Here is a 14,838-nt window from a genome sequence, read left to right as displayed (position 1 = left end):
AAATTTCCAAAGGAGTATTTTTTTCAGATATTACATACTTCATAGCAGACAGGGACACTATCTAATTAGCTATTTATATGCAAGGCATACCAGGGGATAATTAGAAACATGGATTATGCAAAGGCAATCAGACTGACAGAGGGCAAAGGAAGCTAACATATTAAATCAAATTTGTATATGTGCTTATATAGTTTATCATGTGTCATTTGGGTTGTATTACATCGATACTTCATTTAATATGTTGTTACACATATTACTCTAATCCACTAATTTGTAAATTAAACATGTGCTCTCCTGAAAATGGTATCTATTGGCCCAATGAATGTTAGGCCTGCAGTAAAAGTCTTAATTAAGTTACATATGTATTCTGCCCCTTGAGAAATGCCTTACATGTCTTTAATTGTGTTTGTCTGTGTTCAAATACAGGCTCAATGGGTTACTGGTGTCCCTTTCACATCTTATCACAGACTCAATATTTGCATTGCCAAAGCAATGGTGGACGCTCTCTGAAATGTGTGGGTGAAATAGGGAAATGTTCTTTCCTTGCCTTACAGAGAGAGCCACACCATGTGTCTGAACTCAAGCAGATTGGAAAAGAGCATAATTTGCTATGTAAAAATGTGTAATTTTGACATGTAACTTGGATGGCTTGTGTGACAAAGAAAGTCTAAGGGGCTTGGTCAGCCAGGTGCTAAACGGGGGACAGATGGAATATCTTTCTCAGGTGTGCAAATAGATAAGTTTTCCTGACTTTGTGACCACGTCAGTCAAATAAATGTTATAAATGAAAGGTTATGTAAGTATATACCTATGCAAATCAAGACAAGTTTTTCTAAACTTTTAAAAAGTTGGGAAACTTAGTTGTTTCACTGGTAATTGGCATGTCAACAGTAGAACCAGGCAAGACTGATGAAATCTAGGTGATTCCCTTTTAGTGGGGATTTACTATGAGGTTAAAAGAACATGCCTAGTCTGCTTTTATTACTTTTTATTAAACATTCAGAAAAAAATTTTCTCTCCTTTTTATGGTGAAAGGAAGGTCAATTCTTTTAGGTCTAACTGTAAGAAAATCATGTAACAAAAGCAAAGAATGTGTGAAAGCCAGAGATATGAGTAATTGTCTCTACAGCACCCGTGAGACTAGTGGCCTTTTATCTGGAAGGAAAGAAGAATCTGTATTGTATTTTGTCCTGAATGACACTTAAGGTAAACACTGAACAAAAATGCATTTTATGTTGATTCAGATCCATTCTTTCAGAGGAATTCTTCTTCTCTTGCATTATCTTCTGACAAAGCGCAGTTGAGCATTTAGGGATTATTGGCACTGGATCTTGGTGGCCATCGGCACCTTTTTTCTCAGGAAGAGCTGATTGTGATCATGTAGGAGTCTAGATATGGCTGATGTTGAAATGGCATTTGAAAAGCTACTCAAATAACATTTCTTACTCCTTATGTCTGAATAGTTCTAATCTATAGTGATTGCACACAAATTTGGGTGGGGGACTCTCCTCCACCTGATTTCTCATGCTGCCTCTGACACAGTGGGCTTCTAAAACACCACCGAATCTCCTGTTATTCATACTGTGGCCTCAACTTAAATAATTTTACTGGCATGTGAACCGTGGCATGACTGAATGAAGAATTTACCTCCTGGACTTTTGTATGCTTTTAATATTTGTTCATTGGTCTGTAATAGAAGAATATTTGTCATCTTAACTGGATTTCTGGATGAGAATCAATGGATCATTAGTTTTAATTATAATATATCAAAGTCATACTAGTACAATTTATATCTAATGAAATTAATGTCTGTAATATACTGTACTGTCATCACTAAATTCTTCGTGTTAACTATAAATATCCAAACTTGTTTTCTTTACATTATTTACAGATTGATTTATCCAGTACAGTCTAATTAAACAGACACCATTTAAAAAGTGCCTGCTTATTAATATTGGATGAGATACAAATATACTGATTCATCCACCTCTGAGAAAGGAACATCTAATGTAGCAATTAATATTTGGATCATTCGGTTTGGATAAAGGGCTGGATTTGGAATCAAGAAACTGAGTTTTGTTCTTGCTGCAGATACTGCATTGTAGGTTATCTTCTTCAAAGAAAAAGATGTAAGAATCATGACACTCTTGTTACATGCATTATTCCTTCACTTCTATATACTAAATATCCTCTCTAGTCCATTACATTCATCATGTTTAGATGTATTTTGTTATGGTCGATAATCTATTACTTTAGATATCTGATTATTGAGAGCAAGGAGTGTTGGCATTTCTCTTTGGCAAATAGAGCTTCCTGCTGTTTTCTTCCGTTTCTGCTTAGGTGAAATATTACAGCTTCATAGATGGTAAATTAAATGTCAAATATAATTTGGCATCTAAACCATGAAGTCTATTTCTGTCCTAAGAGCAAACCTGACAGATGCCTTCATGTACTGGCTGTGTACAGAACTATATAGGATGATAAATCACTTTCTAGCATGTCATCACAAATTGTTCAGCTTAACTTCTTTATGAAAGTTTAGGATGTTTATAAGTGCTTTAAAAAGAAACTTATTTTTATACAACTAGAAGTGAAGTCCTGGAGCTCCTTCAATCAACTTCACTTTCTTTTTTTCTTAATCATGCAAACATGCATCCAGTTTAGATTTGAGTGTGAAGTTCTTTGTTTCTGAGATGTTTGATCACAGCACTACCACATGTAACGCTAGGAATTCCTTTTTAAAAATAGGGCACTGGTAGAACAATGTACAGTAGGAACGTGATAACTTGTTTAGAGGACTCTAGAACTCTCTACCCAAATCTTACTGTATAAGAAGAATAAAGCCTAACCAGAGTTGATTTTTTTAATCCACATCAGAAGGCGCATCTCAACTCTCTTCTTTTTACTAACGTGACTTCCAAAAGGCACTGATGCATCTTCAGGTGTTGCATGACATCCTTGTGCCCATGTGCCCATGTGCATCTTAAAACTCCCCCCCAAAATGCTATTAAGTTGTTAAGGAAAAAAACCCCAGACACACAGAAACTGAAACCTTGATGTCCTAACGCCACTGCTAAAACATAACCAATACTCCTAATGAAAGAGGTGTCCTTGAGGAAGATATACATTGGAATATTATTGACATAATGGTTGAAAACCAAGCACATGGTCATATGGTGAATAACTTGCCCACAAATACACTAACCATAACAAAAAAGCAGCACTTAAAATAATGTCTGTCCACGTAGAAAAATGTCAGTGAATGTCTGAATCGATAGTGACATTTAGAATTGCAATAAACTACACGGCCAACCAAAGTCATTGTATCTGGGTAGATCATAACAGACTTCAGTCATAGCAAAGCTGATAATGTGCAGAAAATCCTGAGCTATCTAAGTCGACGGCAGAAATGATTTTTCTTTAGCTAGTGTTTATTTTGTCATTGTTTTCACAGCCTCCTTAAGTACATGTCAGCATTGACCATTAGAGAGATAAAAGAGCCCGAGTAGATCAGTATCTGGCTGGAATGGTGTCTTCAGTCTTTCAAAAAAGAGAGATTAAATTTGTATGCTGGGTCATTCATGCGGTAAATACGATGAAGGAGGATAGCAGAAAGTTTTATATAAAATTGATAGTGTTTTCTGAACAGAAACATGGGAGTTAATGTATTGGATCAGTACAGTGTCTATGTAGTTCATAGCTGTCACAGACAGGGTTTAAAACACAGGCTTCAGAGGCAACCCAAACAAAAGGCAATTGTAGGCTAAGCAGCTCCAGGGGAAATTTTCTCCTATATTCAAAGATATGGAAAGCTCTAGAAATTTTCCCTGAAGCACAGGAGTTTATATGCCTTCTAAAGCATTTAAGGGCTGAGGTTTTTGTTTTGAATTCATAATTGCAAGCCTAGTTATTATTGATATTCTTGCAAATGTCTAATCTCTATAATTCCTCGTGAGCTTTCAGACTCACAGATACATCGAGTCAAGAAATCTCGCAGTCTGATTGTTCTTTTTTCCCGTCAGTTTTGAGAATGACATCTAGTGCTGCTGGAAAGAAGAATATGAGCTCATTAGCTTTGTTCCCCTTCTGCAAAATGGGAATAGTAGCACAGGTACCATAATAGTGTTCGTCAGAATATCTGTGTCCTCGATGCATCAGCCACATCGGTTCCTAAGCTGTGGATCCGCGCAGAGGCAGAGGGAAGCAAAGTGACATTCCTGGACATGTGCAGCAGGTCAGTGGCAGCACCAGCAACACAGCCCTGCTCACTTCAGCTAATGAGCTGCCCGTTAGACCCAAGTCCCTGCCAGCCACCGCTATGTGATAAACATGACAAAGTATATAACTCAGCCAGTAGCATGCAGTAAAGCACTGTACTTTGTGGTTCTTTAATCTCTGATTTTTATATTGTGTATGAAATTCATAGAGGAGGAGTAAAAGTAATGAATATAATGCAGACGTCCATGCTGATAGATTGTTAATAATCAAAACGTAAGGTGCCAAATGAATGCAACTAGGGAGAGTCAAGTGAGTATCTTTTTTATTCATGTCCTTTCTAGCTGCCTACAGATGATTGCTATCCTGAATTACATAAAAAACCTGCGGATTGATATTTCCTGGCAATATACTTACATAAAAGGAAGTTAAAACAAAAACCCTCCCCAGGAAAACATTCTGTGGCCAGGACTGCATTCTCATTTATTTCAACTTGTTCACTTGTGACTGAATGTTTTACTCCAGCCTTGCTTGCAGTAATGGATTAATGACTCTCCTCCCTCTTGCGAGGATGTAACATAAGAAGCTGTGTAAAATGGAGGAAGCTTTTCAAGTGTCAAACTAGCATGAAAGGAAAATCTAGTCCCTGATTTAAGACCGCTGCAGATGTTTAACCATCTGTATCTCTCCAAGAAGTGAAGGTTGCTAAGTGACCAGTACTACTTGCCCAATACTGATTCAACCAAACTGTCTATTTCTGCCTCTTTCTGCTGCTGAGACCAGTTGGGTGTTTGCACGAGTGGGTCCTGAATATGCTGAAGTCTGCTAGTCACGATGTACACAAGTGAAGCCAAAACTCTGCTTTGCACATCACTTCAGCCAACAGTTTCCCCATAGATTTTCTTGGAGGTTGCTGTGAAATTCATGGCAAGCGTAGCTGGCTCTCATTATGTTAACAGCTTCAACAAACACCTGAAGGCAAACAAATAGCTCTGTATGTTATGTTGGGGTGGGGGCTAGAACATTCTACATTTCCTTAATAAATGGTCTGGGAAGTGGTGTGATAATGTGCTGTTCCTAACCAGCAAAGGTTGTTTCCTCAAGTATTATTGGTAGAAAAAATTCCGTCTTATTTGTGATTAACTCCATCCGTATTATCAAAGGGAAGGAATATGGCTACAATAAGAATTTTATATCTATATTCCCAGTGTTGCATTACGCATTATAGGAACCTTTTGTGTTGGCAGTCAAGCGCAGTAGCTAAGTGAAGGAATAAGGATCCATCTCTGCTCGTGGCTGTGCCATGTACAAATCGCCTTGTGCTCTGCATTGGAACTATGAATACAATGGTACCTGCCTTGCTGAAGTGCATTAAGAAGTCTTGTAAAACAGTAGAGTATTAATACCCCTATCTGGTAATGTTCAAACACAGTTTTGTTTCATAAAACAGTAATAGAACAGAATTACGTGCATATATTTTGATGAGGTGATAAGATGTGGCTTCTCCTCACTCTAATATTCATAGCTAGGGGTACATTTCCCATCAAGTGACTGTAAAAGCTGATGTAATGGAGTTTGAGATTTACTGTCTTCCTGACTTGCTTTGTTTGAGGTTTTTTTCTCAGTTTGCAGCTTGTCGGGGATTGTTTTTAACCAACAGGTGCATGTATTTGCAATGCTAACCAGATCCTTGGTTATTCAGAGGTAGTATAAACGCTGTATGTGAAAGGTCTTGTAGCAGTTGACTTGGGGAGAGAATTTGGGTTGGGGTGTGCCGGGGGTTCTGGAGAGGGATTAAGATTAAGCTGGAGTTGAAGGCAGCCCCAGGAGCAAGCAGATATTTTTACTGGCTCTGAACTGGAATCAGCTTAGATGTCCGCAAGATGTAGACTCTGAATGAGCTAAAATTGAATGAGCTAAAATTGAAGCCCTGCTCTAGAGATGGGTCCTTGTGCAAGGGTTGTTTGGTGCTAATTTCCAGTCTTTTAGCTGAAGTCATGCAGTACACATTATTAGCCTGTGTGCGAACTCTTAGACTATTTTGTGTTTGCACTTGTCAGTTACGTCTAACCTGTCATTTACTAATCTGTGAGGTCCCAATATCCTAGCTCTTTTTATTATTATTTTTTCTTCCTTTAGTGTGTTCTGTGGAGCTGTATTCTCTAAGATTATATTTTTTCCTGCTTTCCAGGAAAAAAGGCTGGTAATCCTAAACCATTTTCATCCTTGTTTGTTGAGGCACACGCAGGGTTATGCTGGAGTGCTTTAAATTAATAATTGCTCATAAGAAACTCCTGAATCTTCTTACAGCTGTAGCTATGATTCTGTTCTTGATTTTGGCCAACTGTCTCCATGCATCTTCTTTTCCTTCAATATTTTCTTCTAGTGTTTGTTTTCTAGTGTTTTCATTATTTAGCAGGCTACTTACCATTCACCTGAAGTGCCTATAAAGAATCTGGCTTATGGGAATATCTTGTAAGAATATATACTGCACAAGGAGGTCTTTTGACAAGGGTACAAAACAAGAGTGGTTGTTTTATAATCTCTAATTATGAAAAAAATGTAGACGATAAATTATGCAAGCAACTGTATCTCAGAGCCCAAAAGGTGACTTGAGTTTCTTAGTCATACTTGATGTATCTACCCTCTAAAACACCAACGGTGGCTTTTGGCAACATTCACCACTGCAGTGTGGAGTTCTCCAGCATTAGAACAGTGTTTGCTCCCCGACCCGCCGCTCCTGCCATGCAGCCTATGGAAAGTACCGCCCAGAGCGAGTGGCGTGTGGGTGAGAGTGCAACATGATGAATCAAGGGAGCAAACCAGGAGACTGCTTCTGCACCCCCCAGTTAACGAGCAAACAGGCCAACATCTCTTCCAAAGGCACATTCATTATAATTCTAATTAGTAGTATGTATAAAATTGATTTGCATACCTAAAGGAAGAAAAACTCCCTCTGAGAAATGCTAGAATTACCAGCTAAGGGAAAATAAAAGATGAGTCTCTGAAGCGAATCTCATCTTTTCTGCTGCAATTAGCTGGGGTTTCTAAAATTGTTTATTCTAAGTCTTTTAAAGTATCAAGTGTCTGACTCTGTACTTAGAACTGAAAATCAAAATCAAACTGAGAGTTCCAAGATTCTCCTTAGATCCACCAAGTTGTTCTGATGATGCAAATCTGTGAGCTGATATTATGTCAAGATAAACTGATAAAAGTAAACCAATACACTTATTTTTATATTTCTCCACAATATGAAGCATACAAGGACAGAAAATCTGTCATTTTGTGTGTCTTATCCATCACACACCTTTTCATGATTTATAAATAATGAATAGTAGGAGTGTTTATTAAAATAATACTACATTAAAAATCCCTGGCATTAACATCATGTCTTGCATGATCAAGTGCTTTACAGACATTAAGTAGAGTTGATTTGAATCAGTAAAACAATATTGAGACACATCTATTAAACAGCCCAGAGAGAGTAATTATAATATTGAAATTGTACTTACTAGTGTTTCAAACTGCACTGTAGGAATGATATACATGATCCATGGCTATTAATAGTGTTTACTGGCCTGATCAATGCTCTGAGTTGCCGTTTTTTGCAATTAAAACCTGGCACAAAAAGTAAGAGTGTTGTTAAAACTGTAGCTGTTTGGCTTATGTTAAGATATGGAATGTTTAACATATGTTTAAACAAGTCATGTTTGTAATCCCAACATATATTCAGTTTTTCAAAGCAAATGTGTGGCAGAAATATGTCTAACCTAATTGTAGGGAACTCAAAATTCTGCAGGAGAGCTTCAAATTCAAGCAGTAGCTCTGGAGGGATGTTCAGAAAACCACTTCAGGATGATCTTTTCCTTCAAAGCTTTCAGGTGTAGCAGTTGACTTTAATCTGCGTTTCACAGCCTTGGCAAGCAGGGTCCTGCTCCATGGCCAGCACTCTGGGGAGCTATTTTCATATAAATATGCTGTTTAGAGGTATGACTTCATCCAAATCATTTAGATTGCTGGTATGGGAGATCATTTTCTAGTTTTGCTAGAAAAAAATGTTGCTAGGTTATTTGGTTGTTTTATTCAGGGATATCAATGAAGTTGATTTTATCAGATAGTATCTATGAGAAGACAGAGTATTTAGTTTTAAAAGTAAATATATAAATAAATTTTTTAAAAGCACAAATTCCAAGCCCACCCGCATCACATCCATTTCTATTTGTCGTAATGATGCTAAAACCAGGGAGCTACCAGTGACTGAGCCATCCATCAGTTGGACACAACACATGTTTATCATTATTATGAAAATGTGGATTGATGGCCAGTGAATACATTTCTGAGTTATAAAGTCTTCCACTGTTCATATCTTTGTAAAAGGGAAGCACCAGTTTGCCAAGGTGGTTATACAGGTGACCGTCACTGCAATCTGAGGTGTGAAGTACCAGAGAAAGTAATTAGATGATGTTGACACAAGGTATAAGTTTGGGAGGTATCACCTGGCATGTGTAAGGGGAGGCAGAAAGAAGATTGAGCTGATATTTGGTTGCTGTTATTCTGAGTACCTGATTGTGACTAGTTCTCCATGAATGGCTTTTATTTTTGTGAGCAAGTTTACTGAAAAAAAATACTTAAAATGTGACTTTTGTCCTTCCACAAAGAGAGGTGCTACTCTGGTCACAGTCTGTACAGCAATACGATTTAGCAAGACACTTGTGAAGAACAGTTGTGCGCTTACAAGCTTGTCACTTGCTATCCGCTCTTTTCTCTTAGTTTTTATTAATTTGAGAGGGAAGAGTATATGGATTTCTAAACTCATAATTTTCTTCCTATGCATGACTATGTAAAACACATACATATTGTGATGAGAAGAAAGCTAAAAGGCTGGGGACTATCTAAAACCATAGGAACAGGAATCTGTAAACAAGTTCATCCAATATATTGTCAGCAGGAGTCATATATTTATGGTGAAACGACTTTCAGAGTAGAAACTATTGGGTCCTCTTTTTTTATCTGTTCTCTGGCAGAGGAATGATTTAAAGTGAACCTCAGCTCACATTTCAAATAATAGATGACAGGAGCTCATCCATTTCAATATAATTCATTGCACTGCATATGTATGGGAGAGATTTTAAAAGAAAACCAAGGAGTTATATTTCCAAGTGAGCCACTAGATTTTTAAATGTGGTATTTTCTTCTCACTTTCCTTCTATTAAGTTTATTGGCTTCCCTGCGTAGAAGACTGCACTTTTGTGTTGGATATTGCTTTGTCTGCTCCTTGTCTCACACCAGTTCTAGAGCTAGGTGTGCAGAGTAGGGTACTTTGTTTCTTTTGTATTCTGACTGCTGTTTTATAGTTTAATTTGTTGTTGTTGTTGTGTTTTTGTTATTTTCTCTCAAGTATTAGCTTCCTCCTTTATTTACATAATACATGATTCACTTTCCTGAAAAGCTTTCAGAGCTCTCTCCTTCCATGTGTCTGAAATACATGAACGCTAATTCTCTGCTATATCATAAACCTGAAAGTCATTTCATTATATTTTATAGATTTCAGGGTGGGGTCTTGGAGTATTTGCGTAGGGGATGTCCTTATTGACCTATTCGATTTGAATCCTGGTTTATGACATTCCCTATTGAAAATATTCCTTTAAGTGTTTGAGAATCACAACTCAGGGACCAAGAGTAGCTGAGTTCTCGCAGGAAAGCCAAGCTGAGGGTGTCGGGTGCTTTCACAGCCCAGGTTCTGCTTGGGAGTACAATCTGGAGCCTTCAGTCCTCCTTGGGGGCAGATGTCCAGACTGAAATCCCAGACATGGCAGAGGATCACTACCGCACTCGTGTCAATTAGAGGTTGTTCACAAGTTTTTGCCCTCATTTTTAATGGGTGAGGTCCCCATCCATTACTTCAGGATTACTCCAGGTCCTTACTGCATATGCTGCATATAAACCAAAGCAGATGCTAACATAAAGTGTGTCAGAGTTGCTCTAGGAGAAAAATCAGTCTTTAGTGGTTCCAGGCAGTTTTCCTACATGAACAGAATGTTTTATTTTTGGAGACAACTACTCTATGACAAGAATGACAGATATGCTTTCTTTCTGAAGGAAACAAAGTGCGTAGTCAGTGCTTTACTTTCCAGTGAGCTACAAACTTATGGTGATCTGCGGCTGATGAAAGCAAAAAGAAATTATTTTAAAATGGTGAGGAGCGAGGCATTTTGGCACAGAAGAATTGAATGATATTGCCATCATAAATTGCTGCACATAAGAGTTGGCTGGAAAGGCTTTCATCAAGACATAAAACCAAAAGACATCAGAGTAAACAGCAGCCAGGGACCTGGCAGTGAGTGAATCCTGGGGCAAGCAGGATGTGTGTGCCAGATGAGCTTCAGTGACAATATTCTCTTCATATCCATTTGTTTATCACCTGTTCTTCTTCTTAATTCCCCTTTAATTCAATTCATTTCTGTGCTCTTGGGAAAAGTCAAATTCAATAATGTTAACCTGTATAGAAAAGTATATGAATATTCATGAAAGCTCATGAATTATTGGCAAAATCAAATTGAGGCAACATTGATCATGGTAAAAGGTGATTAAATGTACTTGTCTTGCAGATAAAATCCGTCTCAGCTGCAGTTTTTTGTCCTGATCACACATAATTTGAAATACATTTTGATAAAAAATAAGACATTAAAGGTTATCAATTGAGGGTCCCGTATTTTCTTTCTGTAAGTCCTATCCTTGTTCATGAAAGCAGTGTATTTTAAAACCCTAGAAATACAAGAGGTTTTAGAAGGATCTCTAGGGTTAAAATTTAAACTCAGAAATCCCAGAAAGTTTGCAATGCATTCAACTTGTCTTATTCCAGTGAAAGTGCCTTCTGCCTCCTTTTTGTCATTCTGAGGGAACTGACTTGCTCTCTGTAGGGAACATTTCCATGGCTGTCACTGGATGTTCAAAGTGTGATGACTAGCACAGGTAAAAATTCTTGACGCAACAGTGTCCTGTCAGAAAATACTGATTAATCAAATTTTAAGTATTTCTCAGGGATACATAGGCTGCTTCAAAATAATAGGTGGGAAAAATGTCTAGGTTAGTAGATTCAACTTTGTCACTGCATTTCACCTCATTCCACTTGGACTTTTATATATTGTCCCTTTTTATTATCCTTTCAATTACATGTTTCTATGCTTCAGGACTGTGGTGCTGAGAATTTCTGCTCATCAGAACAAAACAAAAAACTTCAGAATTTTCAGATCTGATATGCAACAAATCTCCACTGAAATGGAACTTCTAATTTCCATTTGTGGTCTGGATTTCCAAATCTGTTCTCATTTTTTGTGTGATCAAACCTAACCCCCATGGAAGCTTGATCTACAGCATAGCAACTGCTTCAAGAAATCCTCCAACCAAGGTAAACCCATTAAGATCTTACAGAGATTTTCTGTAGTAATTTTATGAGGAATTTTTGCCTCACAAATGCCTTAAAAGATCCTATTTCTTGAGCTAAGTCCTATATTGAGGCAGTCATGATAGCCTCCTAAAAAAAAAAGCTAGACTTTGAGGAAACGAGAGAATTTTTCTAGTGCTGCCAAAGGAAGAATATGCTGAGTCTTCCCTTGCGGTGCTGAAAATTCCCTGAGCACACTTAAGCAACAGACCAGTATTTATGCTATAGAAAAGAGCATACATGGCTTCTACTTATTTTTTTAATCATATTTTTGTCAGTGTTCACATTTCACAGCCAAAAGAAGCTGCAAGCACCAGTCTATGAGCATGTTTATGCAGGTAAATTTGAAGTAATTTGCATTTCAGGTATTTGTGTGCAGCTCCTATTGATGCTAATGGAATTTGCACACATAAATTTCATCACATCAGAATGGGAATACCTCCCTCACTATAATTCATGTTCTCCCTTTCACTTGGGATCTTTTTATATTCAGCCATTTATAATTTATTCTCCCAAACTGGCTCCGAATTTCAACAATGGTAACTTGAAAAATTACATTAATCTGTTTGAGGTGAATTAACCTCTTTTCTTCCACACTGTTCGTCCGTGAGTCAAATTCCCTTGATAAGACACCGTTACTTGCACTGACTGGTAATAGCACTAATATCTTTTGTCAGTTATAAGATTTCTGAAGAATATATTTAAATTCAATTCAATGGTATCATTTTAAAAGATAATTTTTAATTATTTAGCATTTTTCCCCTAGAAACAGAACCATAGGATTACTCTTATTATTACTCTTATTATTACTCTTATTATTACTCTTATTATTACTCTTATTATTACTCTTATTATTACTCTTATTATTACTCTTATTATTACTCTTATTATTGTTATTATCAAATACCAAATGGCTTATGTGAGTCTGAATAACTTTCTTCACTGCTCTTTCGTATGTATTTATTTCTTGACTAGGGATGTGATCAGAAGTTTCCTGGGGTCATTCACTTGAACAAGGATTGTTTTAGGACTACTGGATGCAATTACTGGCCCCTGCACGCTCACCTCCTGTGTACAAAATGGCAGAAAATGAGATGAACCCAAGCAAAGCCCAGCAGCTCCGAATTCCAGCCTCTTCCAGAATTTACCCCTCTCCAGCTGCTGACAGAGGGTGTGAATAAAACGACAAGGAGAACTACCTATGGGGAAAATGGCCTCCTTTTACTATCATTAACAGTATTGAAAAGTCTATTGGGGCTAATATGGGATCTTTTGGAAATCTTTCTTGGAACACAAGCTGATTTTTAAAATATTGCTTTAGTGATGGGAATACTCAATTTCTTATAAAATTATTGACATTTTTTCCATGGGATACTGAAACTCAATATCTGGTGTTCAAATGCAGCAAGGGTCAATAGGCAGTAGACATTGCTATATTCTCAGTCGCTGAATATTTGCATAGCACAGGTATTATCAAACTGGCCTCCTTGGTATCGGGAGGAAGGCAAGAGCCGCAGGCAGCAGAGGAGGCGAACGTTGACTAAGGCAGTGGCAGGGACTCTTTGCCAATAAATGGATTAACTGTATCAAGACTCAGTGGCATTTGTTTTGGTCATGTTCTTTGCAGAGGGAACATTGGAGGATCCAAATCTCAGGGGTTGTTAAGCTGCTGCTATTCAGTCGTGCTAAATTCAAATAGAAATGGTTCTTTCTTCAGCGCTGTGCAATCAGGACTCAGAGTGTACCAGCTTTCTAATCTGGAGATGAAACAAGCACTCCAGATTATTCAGAAACAATAGAAACGCTGATTGTTTAATACATTGATAAGAATATGTTTAAAAAATAAATTATCTACTAGCTGCTAGATTTCTTGAAATTCCATTAAACACTAATGAGAGAAGGCATCACAGACAAATTAATAAACACCCTACGCACTAACCTAGAAATTACCAACCTAAAACCTTTGATGCTAAACTGATTAAAATGAGAAACATATTTCATGTGAAACCACTCAGCATATTGCAGTATATTAATTGAGGCATAATGAAAATGGAAGATACAGCATAGAAAAGGAAGAATACACATTATAAAGTAGACTATATTCCTACGAAACAGTCATATGCAAATGCAGCCTTAGTTTCATGCATATGAGTAATTCCATAGCGCTAGAAAGAGCATAGGAAAATGAATATATCAAGATTTTAGTGCATTTTGTTTGGTGAAATCAAAGAGGGGGAGTTTTTTTCAGTGAATTTGTGCATGTGTTATAAGATCATGAATTCTTTATATATATGAAAAATCTTCAAATTCTGCATCTCCCATTGGTTCAGAGGTAGGTTGATAAGATAACTTGCACTGGGGGTGAGAGGAAGGTTGAAGGGAAACAATGTTGGATTTAAAAGATAAATCTCATGTATTATACCTTGCGTAGATAAGCATAAATTAGAAAAGAAAGAAAAGAAACCTGGTTGCAGTAAAGAAAAAGGGAGATGCTGGTGCATCTGTCCGAGGCATTATGTGCATTCAATACTTTGCCATTCAGTGAAACACGGTTGCCATAACAACCAACATACCTTGTGGTAGCTGGAGATGACAGAGATAGAACGCGTCTCCCAAAGAAACTCAGTGCCAGCTTGTTGCACAGCACAAAAAAATCATTCCGAGCATGAGGAGTTGTGGCCCAGGTCGTATCATGGGGAGCAAACAAGACCGTGGCTCCAAAATAAGTATCTTCTGCCTCCATGAAACCTGTAGTGTAGCTGTGGTTAGAAAACCAGTTAGTCTGGCCTAGCTAAAGATCTGTGTCTATTCATCAAACGTCTGTTACCTGAAAAATGTGCTGGTTTGTGTTACACTTCATCCAATGAGAGCTATGTGCAGAGATAGTTCATGATTAAGTATGGTCATGTCCTACACATGAAAGTGTCATCAGATCATGATACAGAGCACATGACGGCTGATCGAAACCCTCCCATGCCTCCAGCTGTCAGTATCTGGGGGGACAGCTTTTCTTCCACTGAGCGTTCTTCTCTGTTGGACCAAAGGACCTTTGAGACACAATGTACACCTTCTTCCAGCTCTTAACAGCATTAGGCCTGCATTTTGCTTTACACTGTATTACAAATAATAGTTCTATCTCTATAAGGCAAATGAGTTTTACATGGGAGTGTAGATCTTTT

At 37.6% G+C, this 14,838-nt stretch overlaps 1 long non-coding RNA gene across 4 annotated transcripts in view; it reads left to right on the top strand.

Moving 5' to 3' along the window:
• The window catches only part of LOC110359337 (uncharacterized), a 316,154-nt gene extending 302,909 nt beyond the window's left edge, over positions 1 to 13,245 (top strand). For all 4 annotated transcript variants that reach the window (XR_010467038.1, XR_010467039.1, XR_010467040.1 and 1 more), the window contains 2 exons: positions 11,406 to 11,623; positions 12,635 to 13,245. This is a non-coding gene — a long non-coding RNA (uncharacterized LOC110359337). The remainder of the gene's footprint in view (positions 1 to 11,405; positions 11,624 to 12,634) is intronic.
• The last annotated feature ends 1,593 nt before the right edge of the window (positions 13,246 to 14,838 follow it).

Source organism: Columba livia, chromosome 18 (assembly GCF_036013475.1).
Source record: "Columba livia isolate bColLiv1 breed racing homer chromosome 18, bColLiv1.pat.W.v2, whole genome shotgun sequence".
In the NCBI taxonomy this organism is placed as follows: domain Eukaryota; kingdom Metazoa; phylum Chordata; class Aves; order Columbiformes; family Columbidae; genus Columba; species Columba livia.
Note: the sequence above shows the minus strand (reverse complement) of the source record. Positions and strands in the feature narration are given on the sequence as shown.